General features: G+C 37.2%; 1 protein-coding gene across 2 annotated transcripts in view; it reads left to right on the top strand.

Annotated features, from left to right (window-relative positions):
- Window positions 1-701: 701 nt before the first annotated feature.
- YME1L (ATP-dependent zinc metalloprotease YME1L) overlaps window positions 702-16,720 on the top strand; it is a 214,943-nt gene continuing 198,924 nt past the window's right edge. For both annotated transcript variants that reach the window (XM_090384179.1, XM_090384177.1), the window contains exon 1: window positions 702-778. The gene's annotated coding sequence lies outside the window, so the exon portion shown is untranslated. The remainder of the gene's footprint in view (window positions 779-16,720) is intronic.

Genomic DNA, 16,720 nt, shown 5'->3' with positions numbered 1-16,720 from the left:
GTCTTGTCTAAATGATCCTGCAGTGCTTCTTTAACCAGTGCCTCCATTAACTTTCCTGGAACAGAAGTTAAGCTCACAGGTCTATAATTACTTGTGTCAGCCTTTGATCCTCCTTTGTGAATTGGGGTCATATTTGCACATCTCCAGTCTATGGGTACCTCCCCTGAATCCAAGGAAGCTCTCATAATTATGGCTAAGGGTTTGCTTACTTCCTTTGCTGCCTCCTTTAATATAACTGGATAGATCCCATCCACCCCGGGTGCCTTTCTTGTGTTTATCTTCAACAGTTTCTCCTCCACTTTACTCCCAGTTATTTCAAGATTCTGTAGCTTACTGCTAGAGTTGAATACACCTCTGGCATTCCCCTCGCTGAATAACTCCTCATGTGTGAATGTCGATGCAATATTTATATTGCATCGACATTCAATATTTATTATGCAATATTTATTATGAAATATTTATATTGTTAAATAAATATTTCTTAATTTAAATGTTACAATGCCAAAATATATAAAATGCTAAACATATTTTATACTCTTTTATACTTTTTATACTCTTTCCGCTAAAAAAATCCGCTGTCGGTTATTACATATTTTAATCCGCCAAAACTGAAGCTCTTCCGCTAAAACTATCGGGAAAACCACTAAATTGGCAAAATGGTAGTAGAACACTCTTAAATATAAGTATTTTGCCGCTAGAGGGTCTGGAATTGATTTTTCATCATGCCGGGGAATGTTGTGGAATGATATGTGTTGTTTAAAATTCATAGTATTGGAAGGTATGTTTAAATGTGCAATTTCGGTTTGGAATAGCAAAATTATAGTACTAAAAATTATAACTGTTAAAAGTTTTACCATTGATTTACCCCTGGAAAAAAGTACTCTCTATACATCAATTGTTTGTCGTGTTACAAAACCTAGTGACATGGGATTTGAAGTGGAATATTGTCATTCTGCCTCTTTTTTTTTTTTTCTGACGTACATTTTTTCCAGGGGCTTGATAGTCACCTGTAGGGTACTGAGCATAAGTATGTTGACAAGCCGATGTCGCACTGCTGTTAATCAGGGTTGCAACCCTCAGAAAACAATTTTCACTGACAGGGAAAAACTACAGACAACCAAGCTTTTTTTTTTAACTAATATATTTTGTCTAATGTCAAGAGGCTCAAAGCAGAAGTCTGTGAATTTTTATAAGTTTTAACCTGAAAAGTAGTAAAATTTCATGATGAAATTGGAAAAATAGTCTGGTCTTGGGCATTTTCGACAAAATGTGCACGATTAATAACAGCTACCACTGCATGTATTTATATCTTGTTCCATTTTTGATTTGTAACCATTAAAACGTTTTCAGTTAAATGATGAAATAGTGGGGGTCTTAGTTATTTTTATCGAAATGTGCACAGTTAGTAAAATCTACCATAGTGGATATTATCTTGTTTCATTTTTGTTTTTGTACCCATTAAAACATCAATACTTTCAACCATGAGGCGAAATAAAAATGTGCTTTCATAAGATGAATATATTTATATCAATGTAGATAATAGAAAAGTGATAAATGTATCTAGCTGAGAGAGAAGTAAGCTCATCAAATATGTAGGCCAGATATGTGTGCCATGAGCACAAAATAATTCACAGAGCCCTGCATAAGCAACAACAATTTTTTAAAAATTTTTCTTATGTACTTTTTGTTTGGCATTGTTTTGGTGCATGGTAAGCATATCTAACTACTTATTTATCATATGTGAGCTTATTTTTCTTATGACTTGATACATATTACTTCTCAGTTAGCTGCATTCATATATTGTTATTTTACAGGCTGATGTAATGTTCATTTGCATCTCTTTTGTTAGTTATAATTGGTTTAACTTCTACAAATTAATTACATATAGCCTCTGTAACAGTATAATAGTGAGTTTGTTACTCATTTTAAGAGGTTTTAATTGAAATCCTATTCAACATGCTGAATTATATTATTTTTAAAGATAATAAAATTAAAATTTAATTAATTAACAATTAAAAATCAACTTTAAAATATAGAATTGTATATTTTAAAGGCTTCATCAATTGGGTTGTAATCAGCCAATCTCAATTTGTATAACAAGCAATTCAGTTCATGAATACAATGTATACATATAATATATGATAAAAGAGGGTATTTATAATATCATAGGAACTAAAGCAATAAGATGAAATTAACTAGTGCACCAAGAAAATGCAAGAGGGCAATCCAAAACAATAAAACCACTGAAAATTTCATAGCACCATATTTTTATGAGTATTTGAATTTTTTTTTTTTTTTTTAATGGACAGCAAATTATAAATGATTAGCAACCCTCCCATGAACCATCTGTGTTTATTATTATTTGCCATATGGTACAAGGAAGCCTGAGGCTTATGCTGCACCAGCCAAAAAAAAATCTGAACCACTCTGAGAGAGTCAGAAGCAGAAGGGAATCACCAAGAAAGAGAAGAATGATGATATCCAGCTCAGGACCCTGGGTATGTGAAGCCCATACTTACCAGATGTGAGCCCTTGGAGTTCTGTTGGTGATAGTGATCACCCCATCACACAATTTTGTGTGGATGAGAGGAAACTGCCTGCCAAAAGTATACATATTTCAGCTTGCTTAATGAATTGGTTAATGAGCATATTTAGGGCCTCCAAACCATTGAATTTGTCTTCCCAGAAAGACCTGTGAAGGAGTGCTGCTTAATTAAACCCTCTTACCTTCATTCTTACAAATCATATTTTGAGTACTTCACAAGGCTTATGTGTTACTTTGATAATTATGATACTGACTATTTAGTCAAAATAAAGCTTAAAATCCTTAAAATTTGTAGGGGTTATTCGAAATTTGAAGCTGTTTGTGCAGGGCAAGGTTTCTCAAACTGGAAGGTAGAATGCAGTGTACTATCATCAGCAAAACTATGGATTCTGGTCAATTGAAGGTCATTAATATACAAGAGGTAAAAACCAAAACGTGGGGAACATCAGCATTCATCATCAGCCATTTTCAATCCACTGCAGGATGAAGGCCCCTCCAGCAACTTTTGAATTCCTTCTGTTTTGAGCACTGGCCATCCATTTACTACTCAAAAACTCATGAATTTCATCTATCCATCTCCGCCTTTGTCTTCCAGGTTTTCTTCTAGCTCCTCTTGGGTACCATTCTGTTATTTTCTTAGTCCATCTGTCATCATGTCTTCGAGTTATGTGTCCTGCCCAAGACATTTTAGTTCTTTAGTTTTGATAAGAATGTCCTTTACTTGAGTTTGCTGCCTAATCCATGTTTCTCTTCTTATCTAACAGTCTGATTTCCAATATAATTCGTTCCATTCTTCGCTGTGTAGTTCTTAGCTTCTCTTCCATTCTTTTGGTGAGTGCCCAAGTTTCACTTCCATAAGTCATGGTGGGGAGTATACATTGGTTCATTATTTTACGTTTCAGACAAACTGGGATATTGCTCTTCAGTATGTGACTATATTTCCTGAATGCTATCCATCCAAAATTTATTCTTCTCTTGACTTCCAGCCATTTATCATTATTACAGCTAATAACTTGTCCCAGATAAGTATATGACTCCACCTTTTCAATTTCTGCTCCTTCAATCATTATTTCCCTTTCCATGGCATACTTGTTCATCATTACTTTTGTTTTAGCCATATTCATCTTTAGTCCAAAATCCTTACTAACTGTGCATAACTGATTAAGATTTTCCTCTAATTCTTCGGGATCGTGGCTTATGACCACAATGTCATCTGCAAATCGTAAATGGTTTAGGTACTCTCCATTCACATTGACTCCTTTCTGCGACCAGTCTAATCTTCTGAAAGCTTCCTCAAGGGCAGCAGTAAACAGCTTCGGAGATATTGTGTCTCCTTGTCGAACCCCTTTCTCGATTTTAAATTTGCTACTGTCTTTGTCTAGTCTAATAAAGGAGGTAGCACTCTCATATATTTTCTTCAAAATCATAATATATGGAGTATCTATGCCTTGTCTTTCCAGTGCCCGAAACATTGCCTTATGCTGTATAGTGTCAAATGCCTTTTCATAATCCACAAATGCCAGGCATAATGGTGTTTTATATTCATTTGCTTTCTCTATTAGCTGTGATATTACGTGAAGGTGATCCATAGGTGAGAATCCTGTCCTAAAGCCAGCTTGCTCTTTCGGTTGATTCTCATCAAGTATTCTTTCTAATCTGTTAGTAATGACCCTTGTAAACAACTTGTAGATATGGGATAACAAGCTAATTGGTCTATAATTTCCAATTTCTGATTTATCTCCTTTCTTATGCAGCAAAACTATGATTGCATTATTCCACTGCTTAGGCATCACACCTTTTCTAATGCACTTTGTGAAGAGCCTTGCCAGTTTTTGTGTTATGTCTCTTCCTCCCAATTTTAACAACTCTACAGTAACTTCATCTTCCCCTGGGGCTTTCCGATTCTTCATTTTCTTCAATGCATGTTCTACCTCATCAGGAAGAATATCGGGTATGTCGTATGTGTTGCTACTTTGCAATCCATGTTCCCCACTGCTGGTATCATTCCCTCGCTCCTTGTATAATTCTCTATAGTAGTCTTCTGCTATTTGAATTATGCCTTCTCTGCTGTTTATAAGTACACATCGCTATTCTTCAGTTTCAGTATCATTTGTCTTTCTGTATTACTGCTCATGGCTGCTGATTTAAATCCTTTGTTTTCCCTTAATGCTTGTTCTACTTTTCTTGTGTTAAATCTTCTTATGTCCTCTCTGAGTCTCTTTCTAATGGCTTTGCATAACTCAGTATACTCAATTTTCTCCCTGTCAGTGTTTTTCTTGCTCTTCATTTGTCGTCTTTGGTTCATCATGACAAGTGTTTCTTGACTAATTTTTTCTTCTTTGGATTTCTGTTTCCCTATAGGTTTCTTGGGCTTTATCACTTTCAGAAAGTTGTAATATTCCTCGTCGATATCTTGGTCCTGAGCAGTCTGCAGAAGCTCAAACTTGTTCTTAAGTTCCAGTACATACTGCTTTTTCTCCTCCTCTGTTATTTCAAAGACCTTTGTATTATTTACTCGAGTCAGTTTTTTCCTTTCCTTTCCTACATCTATATCAAGTGTACATCTTACCATTCTGTGATCACTTCCAACATTTACCTTATTCAGGATGGTAACATCGTTCACAATATATTTTCTGTTAGTGAGGATGAAGTTGAATTCATAAGTTGTTAATCCATTTGGACTCTTCCGTGTCCACTTTCTGTTCACCCTTTTCTTGAAAAATGTGTTCATTACTGACAGACCTTGAGATTCTGCAAATTCCACAAGTCTTTCACCTCTTTTATTTCTTTCACCAATTCCAAAATTTCCTATAGTTCCTCTTTCTGTGCTGTTTTGCCTTTTTCCAACCTTAGCATTGAAGGCCCCCATAATAATAGTGTAGTGGGTTTTCTGCTCATCTAGAAGACTCTCAATTTCAGTGTACATTTCTTCAACCTCTTCATCATCATGGCTCGATGTTGGTGCATAAATCATTATAATCTTTAGCTTGTACCTCTTAGAAATCTTGAATATTAGTCTTGACACCCTTGGTGATGTACTTTTGAATTCCAAAATGTTGTTTTTAAAATCTTTATGGACCAGAAACCCAACTCCACCTTCACTCCTTTCACTGTTTCCATTGGTGTACAGCAGATTTCCACTTGATAAACTTATAAGTGATTCATTTCTTCTTCTTGTTTGAGCCAAACCGGCATTAGTGGAGGATTTAGAAGACAGAGACCCACTGCCATTACATGCAGTGAGCAGTCAGAGGTTTGCCACTGGATAACAAACTGTTAATATGGTTTGCCAACTGTTATCCAGTTGGCAAACCATAAGATGGAAGCTTATTTAGAAGACCTTTATGCCAAACATGATCAAATTTATTTTGAAATGTCAAGGGAAACTGCTTGAATTTTGCCAACTCTTTCCACTGAATTTGTCCATAGATAAACAAAGTCAGAAAGTCACCAATGAATTGACACTGACAGAATCCATGCTGGTGATCATTGATCAGATGGAAGATTTCTACATAGTTTAATAGGTGGTGGTTAATTGATTTCTCCATTACTTTAGAAAGAGTAGTAGTAGTGGTAGTAGTAGTAGTGGCATGTGATGCAAGAAAGCAAGTGTATGAGCTTATGCAGCATCAGCCAAAAAAAAAAAATCACACCATTGCCTCCAAATGCCTGTCCAGTTCCTCCTTAAATTTATTCAATCTATCAACTTCCACAACGACAGATGGAAGTTTGTTCCAGCAATTAACCACCCGCTGGCTAAAGGCAAATTTCCGCACATCTATTCTACATCTGTCTTTTCTTAATTTGAATTTATTTATACCCCCTTAGGTTCGTAATCTGAACAAGTGGAAGGATCCCATCAGAATTCAGCGTGCTCAACCCGTTCAAGGCCTGCAATGGGATGATAATCGGATGGGAAGGATTTTTCACCCCTTTTATGAACTGGCTGAATATGAGCAAATTTTCAAGCAAAAGGAAAAACACCTTTGGAATAAGAAAGTAAAAAAAGGCAACGCAGAACAGGAGTAAGTAAGTTCAGGATTGCAGGTTTTGAGAACAAGTGGAGAAATACCATTAGCACCAGGAGCTTTCTTAGCATCGAGATTGTTCAAAATCCTTCTGATATCCTTTTGACGGAAAACTAATGGAGTGTACTGTGAAATTGTAGGAGATGGTTTATCAAGATCATTAATACACGAGTTGGAAGAAAAGTAGAATGCTAGCAGGTCAGCTTTATCTTTGGCTGAAGTGGCAATAGAACCATCTGGTTTTAACAGAGGCAGGAAGAGAGAAGGGCAAAAGTTGTCCAATAGCTTTGGCAATAGACCAGGATGCTTGACTACCATTTGGACAAGAAGAAACTTTTCTATTCTTAGCCTGTTTGAAATCTAGTTTGGACTAGGGCTGTAGTGAAGGGTATATGCCATATACCCTCAAGGTTTTTTTTTAGGTGAATAGCATATACCTTCTGGCTTTTGAAAGACTTGAACAAACAAATACAGCCGCTCCCCAACTTATGTAAGGGTTGCGTTCCGCAGAACTCTATGTAAGTCGGAATTTCCTTAAATGCTTATGCTTGCAGATTTGATTCAAATTGATTGAAGCAAAAATGAAATGTTCAACGAACATGTAAATAGAATTATTTATTCAAATTTTTTTATCTCATGTGCAGGAAAAATTACAGACGTGTACAAAATTTTAAAATTACAAAAAGAGAGAGGAGACAGTCATAACGTCAGCAAGTTTTACCTTTCGAGCATCATTGCTAGAATTAACTCTCCAGCTGATAAGCACGCTTGAGGGCTGTCGAGATTTCGAAGGGATTTTTTACAACACATCACAAAATTTCTCTGCAGCTGCAGAATCGGCACTGGCGACTTTACTGCATACTTTAATATTTTGGAAACCAGCACGGTGCTTGAACCTATTAAACCACTCATTGCTTGCCATGTACTTGGCTTGGGGTTCGCTGTACTTATCCTTAATATCGTCATAAATACTTCTTGCTTTTTCTTGAATGGCCATTGGACTCAGGGGCACTCACTTTTGAATCCGATTTTCCATCCATATTATTAATAATAGCTTTTCCATCTTCGATGTAGCACCTGAATGCTGTTTTGTGATCACTGTTGATCTTAAATGCTTTGATCCTTTGATAGCTTTTCCATCTTCGATGTAGCACCTGAATGCTGTTTTGTGATCACTGTTGATCTTAAATGCTTTGATCCTTTAACATGTTCTTTTATACGCTGTCCCTTAAAATAGTATTCCCCGTTGAAGCAGTGAGACCTAATTCCATGCAATAGATGACAAACTTTGTCCTGCTTCATACTTCTTAATTAATCATCTTCATTTCTAAATCAATTTTGTTTCATTTTCAAGCACAGCCAGCACTTGCACTTTCCATTGGTCCCTTTCCCTTCACCATTGTAATAAGTAAATAGGAATGAAGAAAAGTTTCTGAAAATTTGTTTTTTATATGATTGAAGATTTTAGTGAAGGGGAACTCATTTCACCATAATACAACATAAAAACCCACAGAATTCCAGTTATCGGTATTATTGCAAATGCAATAAGATCGAGTTTACTACCCATGTATAACAGATTGCACTAACAGAAAAGCTCAATAAACCGTAAAGTGCAAATTGTGTTTATTGTTTTATGGTAGTCACTAGTCCAGAAATGTGTTTTAGAAAAATATCACAAAGTCGTTCAAAATTGATTCTTATAACGGAGCATATGATAACGATGAAAGTGTAGTGCAATTTCCATTATAAAAATGACCTTTTAGAGAGATAAATAGCTTAGTTGTATAGCGAAAATTTCAACTTCCAAACTCTTGGTACGAATTACCAAAAAAAACCAGTCTTATTATGCTCACATTACGATATTTTCACAATATCTCCGTTTATTCCTACGGGATGCAAAATTCATTTCCACTTTCTTTTTAAGTTTTTTTAACCAGCCAGCAAAAATTCACATGAAGTTGAATTTCCGTAATTCGAGTGTTACGTAAGCCCAGGATTGGCTGTATTATTAAAATATTAATGAAAATTAAAAAAATAAATTTATTAGAATTTGATTCTTAGGCAATACTTAATTTTATTATTATATATTATTACACACACACACACACACACACACACACACACACACACACACACACACACACACACACACACACACACACACACACCTCCGTATACCCTCTGTAATTCGATTATTAAGCCTGATATGCACAGTATACTCTGCTTTTTGTGACATTCATAGAGTATATCAAGTATACCTTCTGCTCATTTTATGCTTACAGCACTGATTTGAACCGATTAATAACTGTTTTACAATTGTTGCATGCTTTGGTGAGGCAGAAAACGAACCTAGAGATTTGGATACAAGCCGGTTTATGATATGCAACATTCTTATCTTGAACAACCTTAGCTCATTTACCTGAAAACCAAGGTTTAGATAAAGAACAAGATTTTAAGGTTGAGTGTGGGATAAAGGATTTCATCCCTACAAGAATAATTTCATTGACAAGATTTGAGCAAATGTTGACATCAAAAGTTTTGAAACAGTAATCCAACCAAAAGAAAAGAAAAGAAATCTCGCAGGTCATCCCATTTTGCATTCTTGTAATGCCGAACAACACAAGGTTGAGGATGGTCATGAGATAAAGGCTCCATCGCAGAAGAGACCATCACCAAGCTGTGATCTGTGGTGCCTAGAGGCCCACTCACCTCGACTGTGTACTTAGAAGGGTTGTTTGTGAGAAAAAGATCAAGTGTGTTGGCTGCATGGTTAGGATTGTCTGGTATTCTGGTATGTAGATAAACAATGTGCGAAGTCCAGGGCTGGGGAGAAAGGAGTGAGAGGTTTTTACAGGAGTAGGAGTAGGAATAAGGAGTAACAAAATATATTTGTTACTCCTTATTCCTGTTATTATATTGTACATGCAAATACCAAAAAACAATTTTATTATATTGCACTGTCTAATTTAAATTTAAAATTTTTATCTTTTGTTTTAGGTAATATGAATTTGTAAGCCCGTTAAAGTTAATTTTGAGATAAACTACTTAATTTAATTAGTCTAAAATGGAACAAAAGATGGAGTATTTGAATACTTTGAATTATCTCAAGAAAAAAATGTCTTCATATGTCAGTTGATGAATGGAGATAACATGCAATTCAGAAATGAGCGCAGGGAAAGGAAAAGGAGGCTATTCACTCACCAGGTCATCCAATTTAAAACGCCATTTAGAGCGCTTGCATTCAAAATGATTCAAGCTTATGGAGGAAAAGGAAAGCAACAAAAAGTCATCAAGTTCTAGTACAGGTTTTAAAGTAGAAGGAAAAAATATTCTAACAAAGTACTTTGAGACCCAAAAAATTACTATAGCAATGACAGCTGCTAAATTCAAAGGGTGTATTATTGAACTTGTCAAGAATGGACTACCACTTGGTGTATTCTCTTCTCCAGGTTTTATTGGATTGAGTGGTGAAATGGCAGCCAAACTGAGAGTATCTTTGGAACAACATAATATTAGAGGACGCTAATAATCAAAAAAATTTGTTGAAGGAGATGCTAAAGGGAAAGTATATTCATCTGAAGATGGATGCATGCACCCATCAACGGGTAAATTATTTTGGAATAAATGTCCAGTTTCTGAATGAAAATAAAGAAACGATAATACGTACTTTAGCATTTAAAGATACCAAAGCGCAACATACAAGCGAACAGGTTTGCAAATTGATTGAAAATGTGCTCAAATATTTTGGAATTAAAAAGGAAAATATCTTTACAATACTTACAGACAATGCATCGAACATGATAAAAAAACTGTTGAGAAGCTTAATGAGGAAAAGACAGATTTTGAATCAGGAAAAAGCTGTATGTACAGTGATTTAGATGAAGATGAGTACTTAGACAAGACCTTGGATGCTATTGCAAACAATTTCATTGGCTTCACTTTCCCCAACGTCAACATACAACATATGAGGTGTGGTGTGCATACTTTACAGCTCACAATCCATGATGGTCTGAAGGGAGCTCATGCAGCTAATCTCATAAGTAAGTTGCGCCAGGTTGCTGTAGCTGCCCGATCCCCCAAGATGGATGCTATTCTGAAGAGATGCTGCGTAAAAGGAGCTCTAATTGATCAAGCTACTAGATGGGGCAGTGTTTATTTAATGATCAAACGTCTTTTGGAATTAAAGCCTCTATTTATTGATATTATGACAAATCCTGAAATAACTTTATCTGATCATGAATGGGAAGAAGTTGAGCAGCTTGCAAGATTACTTCGCCACCCATATAATGCGACTTTAAAGTTCCAAGAGTCTTACTTAACACCTGGATCATTCTACAAAGAATGGAAAAGTCTAATCTTCAAGTTTTCCCAAATTGGTGGTCTCATTGCTGATGGAATCAGTCTATGGAGTGCGGAGAAACTAATTTAATAGAAAATATCTTATTAGCAGCAATTTATGTTGATCCAAATTACAGAATTTTGCTATCAGAGGATCAGGTAGCCAGAGGAAAAGCTGCGCTACTTGATTTAAGTGAAAAAAATAACAGGATTAACAAGCTTATGTGGCCTCCCCTGAGCTTGACACATCACCTTCTTCTTCTACTTCAGAATTTGATAAATGTGATTTTGAAAAACAGCTTGATCACCAAGAAAAAATAAAAAAGAGACATTCAAGCTAGTAATACAAATACCAACAAAGGAGAAGCTGCAGTGCTGGAAGCAACCAGTTACGAGAAGTTCCGCTTTGATTTCTATCAAGCTTTAATTTTAGTGGAGAAAGTGGGTTGTACATCAAAGTTACAGATGATAGATGCAATGAAAACATATCCACTAATAGTTCAAGATGCAGCCTTTTGCGTTACTGCTCTACCACCTACCCAAGTCAGTGTTGAAAGGCTGTTTTCAGCACTCAAAATAAAATCTGATTTACGTGCTTCGATGAAAGAAGATTCGATTGAGTCCATACTGTTTTTGAGAACTAACTCAATCTAAAAGACAATGTACAGTTTAGTTTTTACTAGTTTTTTGCTCTTTTTGTATTAAATAAAATTAAAAATTAGCGTATTAGTGCATTGTATTGAATAAATAATGTTTGTATCAAATATATATTGTGTAATTTCAAATTTGCATTAAATAAAAAAAAAATAGCTACAGCCATTTGAATTCTAAATAGTGATTCCAAAAAGTAGCCTGATGAGTCATGCGGCAATGACGAAATATTTTTTATTGAGGAGTATAGTAGGAGTAGGAGTAACATTAAGAAAAAATATCTTACTCCGGAGTAGGACAAGGAGTAACCTCAAAATCACCACTACTCCCCAGCCCTGGTAAAGTCAGTAGTAATGGCAAAAGCCTTGGCACCTCGACTTGGAACTCTTTGACTTCCTCTCTTTGAGAGGAAGTCAAAGAGTTCCAAGTGATTAATGGAATTCGGAGTACAATAGAGGCAACAGATGAATATGACAGAATGTGGTAGAGAGATTTTAAGCCAGAGGAGATTCCAAATTGCTAAGTCTTAAGTCTCTGACATGGAATATTAGAATGAACATATGCACATGTACCACCTTTGAAGCAAAAAGAATCATACAGCGAATAATTCAGACAACTGAGATGAGCGGTAATTGAATCAACTGATAACTGGGATTCTGTCAGAAAAAGTTGTTATTGTTATTTGTTGTTATTTGGTTTTTAGGAGCATTAGCAACTAAGGCCATATTGCTCCGGGGATATGCGGTGGTCATTCCCTGACCTTTCCGCATCTTCCGTATTTGGTGGCTCACGGGCTCGAACCCCGGTCTAATCAAGAAGCATGTGCTACGCACTGCTGCTCCTGCCCAGTCAGAAAAAGTACATGGGGGTTTGGCAGACTGTAAGTGGAATTGGACATCATTGAGGTTAGAACCTAAGACCACGTATATTTGTGAAATGAATGAGGAAGTTTTTGGAAAGTTTAGATCTTTCGACAGATAAGTTATTAGTTTGTGATTATTATATTAGTTATAACTATATAATATCGGTGTAAATACACCATAGTTAACCCATAGATTTGAGCTACGGTTGTAGTATAGAAGGCATCGTTTTAATTGTATCTCATAATGTGGTTTCCTTCACAACAAGATAGCTACTATTGAATTACTTCAAATAAATAACGCTTCTCTAGTAGAGAAGACTACTGTTATTTATTTTCAGCGGTACCACCACCCAGACAATCGTTTCGAAGATACAATTAAAACGATGCCTTCTATGCTACAGTTGTAGCTCAAATCTATGGGTTAACTATGGTGTATTTACAGCGATATTATATAGTTAATTATCAAAACCCATAAGGATTATGCCTAGTGCATTTAATTTTCCAAATACATTACCACCACACTCTTCTGGCATCTCTCATAATGTGGATATAACTTCGCAACTGAGATGGCTTGTTGTATTACCTGGGTACCTGCCCGCCCACTGATGACGAAGCCAAAAAGCTTCGAAATGATCATCTGGGTGGTGGTACCGCTGAAAATAAATAACAGTAGTCTTCTCTACTAGAGAAGCGTTATTTATTTGAAGTAATTCAATAGTACCTATTCAATAGTTGTGAAGGCAACCACATTATGAGATACAATTACAATCGCTACGCTACAATTGTAGCTCAAATCTATGGGTTAACTATGGTGTATTTACACCGATATTATATAGTTAATTATCAAAACCCATAAGGATTATGCCTAGTGCATTTAATTTTCCAAATTAGTTATAACATAAGTTATTAGTTTGACAATTCATGGTGTATTCAGACATAAGAAAAGGTGGCAAGGACATGCTGTATGAAGTAATGAAATTTTTGGTTATGGCGTATGCATGGTTAGAAAATATCCTTGACATAACATAGCCTCGACAATGTCTCCCCCACCACTCATACTACTTGGACTCCATTTAGTCACTATCTGGCAGAGTAGAAGCAGCAAGATTATACACTAGATGATCTGGAAGCCTCCTAGAGAGTTTTAGGTTCAGTCTGGTAGACTATCTAGCTGCCAGCCTGCAAACACCATTTTAGAGCTGCACCCTTGAAATGTAAGGAAGATTGAATCTTGCCATGATGTCCATCATAACCCCCAAAAGACATCAATCATACTGCATGATGGGGGAGGGTTTGCTCTAGCTTTTCTCTGGAGACTAAACATGTGTTCCACCACTACAAGCCTCCAGTAATCAAAGTGGTGGTACTGCACCGGTTGATGAGTCATCTACCACCTAGTATTGCCTGGTAACACAGTGGTGCAGCATTCCTCTGTGTGGTGTGGGCACTGCACTTCAACCCCTTTCCTATGTTCGTTTGCAACTGGGTGATCACCTATAGTGTGCTAGGTGCCATATTTTAGAACTTTCGAGTGGGGGTTATACCCAGGGTTACTAACAGTCCCACCCTCATGAAGGCTTAAGCAGAGAATTTGGCTATCATAGACCGACCGGACTTTGCTGAAATTAGGTCCACTCGACTTGCATGTCACCCAAATATTTCCATTTTAGACTCCCAGGTAGCAAGTATAACTTGGCATATCTGAGAGAATATCTGCAACAGCCTCAAGGACCAATTGTGACAAGGAGAAACTTTGAAAGTGTGTTTATTGCCCCAGAAGTTATTTTTGCCTGTGAGTAATTTATATCTGTGGTAATTTTCTGTAGTTGTTTGTACTGGCTGTAAAACATTACGGTCATTCCATGCTGTAAAGGGGAAAATATATCGAAGCAGTCACATGACTTAAAATCCATTCCTGGATATAAAATGTCAGAAGGTAGGTCAACTGTGATGTCTAGTGTTGTTGTGGGAAAGGAGGGGGTCCACTCAAGGATGCCAATTAACTGAAGTGAAGTAGTTTATCAAACTTCTCTTTAGGAACTGTGGTATACTTTACAGGGAATTGCCTTTGGCCTTACGCTATGGAGTAGAACTGCCCAGCAATGCTGTTTTCAGTTTAGCTTTGTTCTCCAGTAACTTCTGGTTTACTTATTATTTATGAGCAATTTGTATTTGTATGATTGAATTTAGTTTACCATGCAGATTGTTTCAACTTTTTTTTAAAATGACATAAAAGTGATCAAGTTAGTCAGCTAGTGCTAATAATGCAAAAAAGATGAAAAGTAATCGGAAAAGCTTGCCATTTTCAATCTCCTAAAATGGGAGATTGAAAATGGCAAGCTAATAACCTAAAGCTAATTAACAATATCTTTCGTTAAGATGCCAAAGACATACAACATAAAATTTCAGATCATGTATGAACGATTTTCTTTGAATCTGAAGATTTGCCTTGTGTACTTTTATGTAGCTATAATTTTTCAGTTTCAAGCATCAGGAAGTGCAGTGTAATCAGACATTTGCAAACAAAGCATCATAAGGAACAGCATGCAATGCATAGAAAAAATGCAAAAATAGATATAACATTTCAGGGTGACAGTGATGTCATACACCGATAAGCCAAAACATTATGACCACCTACCTAATATGATGTTGGTCGTCCACGTGCAGCCAAAACAGCTGTTACCCAGTAAGGCATGGCACACTACAATATTTATAAATGTGTCTTGTGGTATCTGGTACCAACACGTAACCAGCAGATCTAACTCCTGTAAGGTCTGTGGTTGAGACGCCGTAGATCGGATTTCAACACAAACCACAGATGCTCGATGGGATTGATGTCTGGGGAATTTGGAGGCCAGGGCAATATCTGGAAGCCTTCCTCGTGTTCTGCAAACCAGTCTCGAACAATCCAGGCGGTGTGGCATGATGCATTATCCTGCTGAAAGACGGCACCACCACCAGAGGGAAGACTGTTGCTATGAAAGGCTGTACCAGGTCAGCAATGATGTTTAGGTAGGTGGTAGATGTCAGAGTGACTGGACTCGGGTATCCCAGCAGAACATCGCCCAAAGCATGACTCCGCCGCCACTGGCTTGTTTTTGTCCCACAGAGCATCCAGGCACCATCACTTCCCCAGGTAAATGACACACACGTACCCGGCCATCCACACAATGCAACAGGAAACTTGATTCATCAGACCAGACGACCTGCTTCCAGGTCAAGGTCCGTTTTTGATGCTTGTGTGCCCATTGTAGGCGCTGTCGCCAATGAACCGTGGTTAGCATGGGCACTTGGAGCAGCCTGTGGCTACGCATCCCCATTTTCATCAGGGTTCAATGTACTGTGTTTTGTGACACATTACTCCTGTCACCAGCATTCCAATTACCGGCAAGTTGCACCACAGGCGCCCTTCTGTTGCCACATACCATCCGGGCGAGCCTTCGCTCACCTCGAGCATTGATGAGCCGTGGTTGTCCAACACCTCGCTGGTGGTTTGTGGGTTTTCCCTCTTCAGACCACTTTCGGTAGGTACTAACCACAGCTGACCATGAGCACCCCATCAGCCGTGCCGTTTCAGATATGCTCTGACCCAGTCGTCTGGCCATTACAATTTGGCCTTTGTCAAACTCGCTTAAGTCCTCTGCCTTTCCTATCTGAAGAACAAGAGTAACACTGAATAATGGAGCTCAGTATCAGGTGTTTTTTATATCGTGTCCTGACCCGCACACGTGCTGTAGTTCACCTGCAGTTGCTTCGATTTGCATAATGACTTGCTGGTCATAATGTTTTGGCTCATCGGTGTATGTGCTGGATATTTATATGTATCTTTTGTCATAGAACATAAGCTTTCTCTGAGTTATGCTGATTATACAGGCATGTTCAGAAATATGTTTTCTAATAAGAAAACATATTTCTGAACATGCTTTGTAAAAAGGATAGGTGGAATAGGACCAGGGTATGTCTGCCAGGGACAAAGGTTGATGACGTTGTAGAGCGGATATCATCTTTTAAGGACAGAAAAGGTGATATAGTTGTACACATTGGCACTAATGATATTAAGAGTAGGAGACCGGAGGAATTACTTAGCAAGTACTGGTCACTGTTGAAAAAAAGCCGTGAATTAGGGTTGAATTTGAAAGTGTCTGCAATTCTGCCCAGACACGATAGGAGGGAGTATATGATGAGAGCCTTGTCGATCAATTCGGCCCTGGAGGGATTGTGCAAGGCTCAAGGGGTAGAATTTTTTTCAGCCTGGACTGTACTTGTTAACAGGAGAGATTACTTCTACAGGGATGG

This window comes from Mastigoproctus giganteus, chromosome 1 (genome assembly GCF_048544385.1).
Source record: "Mastigoproctus giganteus isolate SK-2022 chromosome 1, ASM4854438v1, whole genome shotgun sequence".
NCBI lineage: Eukaryota > Metazoa > Arthropoda > Arachnida > Uropygi > Thelyphonidae > Mastigoproctus > Mastigoproctus giganteus.
This window is presented reverse-complemented; position numbering and strand designations above follow the sequence as displayed.